The 4,611-nt window shown below is 37.3% G+C and overlaps 1 long non-coding RNA gene across 1 annotated transcript; it reads right to left on the reverse strand.

Annotated features, from left to right (window-relative positions):
- Positions 632-4,611, reverse strand: LOC109832602. The gene is made up of 7 exons (XR_002244803.1): positions 4,527-4,611; positions 4,323-4,436; positions 4,139-4,207; positions 3,921-4,034; positions 2,854-2,897; positions 2,602-2,670; positions 632-1,020 (listed from the first exon to the last, which is right to left on the reverse strand). It is a non-coding gene; the product is annotated as an uncharacterized LOC109832602 (long non-coding RNA).

A 4,611-nucleotide genomic window follows, 5' to 3' on the forward strand; every position in this document is an offset into this window, starting at 1 on the left:
GAGAATGACACTACAAGAAATTACATCTTTAACGAAGGGATTTCCCTTCGAAGGGATTTCCCTTCGTTAAAGAGCTGAAAACCTTCGTTATTGTATGCTAACGACGGGAAAAAATCCCTTCGTCACCCGTCGTTGAAGCCCTCTTCGCTAAAGGGTCATGAAGGGATATACTACCCGTCATTATAGAGTCTATAACGACGGAACATATTACCGTCATTAATATTTACGACGGTAATTATCACCGTCGTTACTATCAGTGACGGGGATTTTTTTCCGTCGTTACCATCAACGACGGGATATTTTCCCATCGTTACCATTAGTTACGGGGATATTTTACCGTCGTTACCATTAGTTACGGGGATATTTTCCCATCGTTGAAGACTAATTAATGACGGTTGGATACCGTCGTAAAAATCCTCATAATGGGTAATTAGTAACCCATCAATGACGGTGCTTTCCCTTCGTTGATGAACAAAATATGGTTTATAAAACCGTCATTGTAGACTACAAATTTCTAATATACATTAATGATAATTTTTTCATTCATAGGCAACTATCATAGAAAACCTTCATATTATTCTCAACATAACACTGAGATACATAACACAAATATATTAAAAATACCCAATAATTAATAAAAGAGAAAATAAAAACTCCATTCATTAATAACATTAATAAATAAAATTCCACCATCCTCAAATATTTAATACTAATAACAAAAGGGTGTTAAATAACTGCTTCTTGAGTTTTACCATCCCAAAAATATCTTAAAAGTTATTTAACACATTGTTTCTCATGATACAGGGTAATGTTAAGTCTTTGGGTAAAGTCAAGCTGCATTGAGGGCATCAAGTTGCCGTTGGAGATCCTCAAGATCATCACTGATGGTGACGGTCTCCTGGACTAAATGGTGATTCTTGAAGTCTATCGGAGCTCGGAAGCTCATGCATGAGACCTTCTGGAAGGGCATCGGAACTTCTGCTTGCAGCAGATGTCTTCTCACTGTCAATGTCTACAACACTGAAAAGATTGAAGAGAAAAAGCAAGAAAGATTCAAGAGTCAATATAAGTTTGAGCATTTAACATAACTCTATTCGTAAATCTGGGTAAATGTATAAAGCAGATAACTGCATGTTTACCTAAAAAAACCAACCGGATTTTGAAAGATTTTACAATTGAAAAAGCAACAAAAGGGAGAAAATACAGTGCGCTTAACACTATGGAAATGAAAACTGAAAGCTGCCGAGGAACACTAACACACATTAGATAGCCAATTTATATACTGCTGACAGCACAAATCATCACGTCAAAAATTATATCATTCCCTTCTCAAATTTAAGTGGTCCAGTTCTACTCTTTAGTCTAGACAAGTGAAATATCAGGAAGAGTGATCAAGAAGCTCTTTATATTTTAACTGCACCACTAGTTCTATAATTCTATGTAAGATGGCACCTTTCAGCTAATGCAATCCGCCACATACCTAATTATCAATTATCCAATGTCGCCATGCACTCTTTTCCCTGAACACACTCCTTCCAATTGTCAAAATATCAATACCCCAATCACCCCAAGAATCTAAATTTTTCACCCCACATCTACCCATCAGTAAAAGGTGAGCCCACTAAGATACTACCTCTGGAGGTAGGAATCTTTAATTACTGATTACTCTCGGTGGGTGTGTTTGGTGGTAAATCCTAAGTGCGGAGGTTTGCGCTTTTCATCAACCTGGGGCTTGGGTAAAGGGGTGGGGGGGGGGTGTTGGAGGCTGGCAAAACTCCCATACTCACATTAGGAGGAAAAGATTTCTGGAACTTAATAATTTGCCCCTCTAGCTTCATTATGTTTATAAGAAAATCCTACACAAGACAATATCATCTCTAGTCTTCTTTAGGACTTTTGGGTATTAAATTCTCAAAACTAAAAGCTGAGGCTGATCGAAGTAAAATGGTGAAACTCTGGGGTGAAGCAAGTGCAAATTACCCTTAAAAAGGAAATACCATACTCCCTTTTAAACTCCACTTGGTCACTCCAATGCATGTTGTCCAAAGAATAATACATGATGAACTCCCCCCCCCCTACTCTGCTCGTGGCAGCCCACGAACAGTATAACCAAGAAACAAAAGCCTGAGATAAGTTGGCAGAGAATTTATTTTCTACTAAATGAAGCTCTGATGCCTCCAGTATATGTACATAGTACATATGTATATACCCGATAATTGGGTAAGCATTGTTTGCTACGGGTATAAGTAATAGGGCTACCTACATCCTTCACAGTTCTAAATTGATTAACTAGACAATGTATGGATGATATATTCAAAGAATCAACTTGTCTGTTTTTAAACTTCTCTTTATTAACTGGATCAACACTGAAAATAAGTAAAAACAATTCAATTAGTGTAAATAAACACATGGATTTTTCATTCAAGATAGTTGTAATTTGGATTTAGTCCATGAGCTAAAATGATAAACAAAGACAATGGTGCATCAAAGGTAGGAGTACATCAAAGGTAATGTCGACATTTTAAGATCTAGGAAACAGTATGGCTCGGAATGTGGTTAGTAAATTTTACACCACAAGCAACATACTAAAGAGTCACTTACTTCTAGTACAACATCAGGGTTAATGTCTGAAAGAGTCTGAACAACAGAATCTGTCTTGGTCATGCCAGCCTACAATAAGGAACAATTTTGTGACTAAGAGTATTCCATCAAGAAAGAAACTATAGCAAATAGGAATGAATAATTTCTAACATTAATAAGTGAAATTGAAAATCTAAAGAACAAAGAATATGTGAAAGCTGACCATTTACAAAGCAAAGAAGGAAAAACTTATGTGAGGAAAGATAAACTTACCTGGTCTGAACGAAAGAAAAGCCTATTCATGTTCGCCAACTCCACTGTGTCATATTTCCAATTTTATATTGCCAATAGAATGAGAATAAAATTAAACACTGTTAGCGTCAAGTTTCTAAAGCAGACAAGTTAAATATATAAAAGCATGTAAAGCTTGAAATTATATACCTACGCACACTTAGGTACCTGCATATACAATTCTCAAAGACTCATTCATATTGAGAGCCATAACATTTCATCTCTAGAAAAATATAAATCTTGGCATCCTAATTCACAGACCACTTGCAATGGCGTGTATCCATAGAGATTAATCTTTAAAATGATATACTAATTTGCCTGTCTGTGCATGTGTCCATATATATGGATGAAAAATAACTGCTCATATATATTTGAGAAATATCATTCCATAGGTGGCTAAAATATTAATCTCAGTTTCCCCGTTTGACCACAATTAGGCACGCATCATAGAGATTACTTCTTCCCGGCATGCTCCTCCCAATCCATCAGGAGCGTTGTATCTCAAATGTTCAAAATACATCTTTTCCACAATAAAGTGAGACGAATAACCATTGCACCCCAGGTATTCAGCATATCATAGTACATAATGTGCATAAAATTTTCATGCCACTAAAGAAATAATCAAATATGCAATTAATGTGTAAAAAAAGTCTTTAATAGTAAAAAGTACCTAACTTCTCCAATCATAGAAGTTAACGAACTCCGGCAAATTGAGATGTCATGCCTGGGGTTTTTCCTGTAGTGAAAAAGATGCCTTTTCTTGGCATATTGATCTAAACCCCATACTGTGCTACTTGCCATTGTCAAAACACTATACCTGCCTACGACCTAAAATTAAATGCTTTCCGGTCTAAACACGACACAAAAAATTTCTGGGAATTTTTGATGTGGTTGCTAGACCATTATTGTACATTGACCCACCAAGTAAAACTGCAAAAATACTACTATACAATCGTATACAGAGAGGGAGAAAAAAATCCCCACTGAAGTGTGTATGTACTGCAACTGCAAGTGAGTAAGAATGAAGAAAGAGGGAGACAAATACGCACTACTATCGTGACCAAGAAATCTCGTATCCTTTCATAGTTCTGCACAATACCCATTCGTTGAAGTGCCATTAGTCTACTATAGGGGTTGCTATCCACCTCCTCGGCACTCATATCCTGCACCCTCCAACATAACATTTAAGATTAACCATCATGCACAATTAACATTAGGAATAAGGAAAATAATAAGACAATTTAAAGTTTGTATACAAAGTAAAGACCTTGACTTTCGATCGCCGGGCGGACCCCGATTTCGACATGCTCATGATTTTATGTACTCTTTGTTGCAACTGCAGAATTCAATTACAAATTGAAACAAAATCCCAAACAAACATCAGGTTAGGTTAAAATTTTCAAAAAAAAGACAGAATTGGAGGGCTGAGATCTATGAATTGACAAGTGAACCTTGTTGATGGAATCATTTTGATCGGGATTGGGTACAGATCGCTTGAGGGTTTCAAGATCTTGGAGAAGCGATCTCAGTTATTCCTCCATTGGTCGCTCCCTCTAACGGAGTGCCTGGATTCGGTCTCAGATTTCTTGGGTAAATAAAAGTAGGGTAAACTATAGGGGTACCTGAGCGCAATTACACCTAACAAAAACTGCTACCTGAGTTTTACTGTCGAGCCTGGGGTGACGATGGGCTGGGGCGGTGATGTGGCGGTGCTGGGGCGACGCCGGCGCTGGGGCGGTG

Source organism: Asparagus officinalis, chromosome 3, assembly GCF_001876935.1.
Source record: "Asparagus officinalis chromosome 3, Aspof.V1, whole genome shotgun sequence".
Classification (NCBI taxonomy): domain Eukaryota; kingdom Viridiplantae; phylum Streptophyta; class Magnoliopsida; order Asparagales; family Asparagaceae; genus Asparagus; species Asparagus officinalis.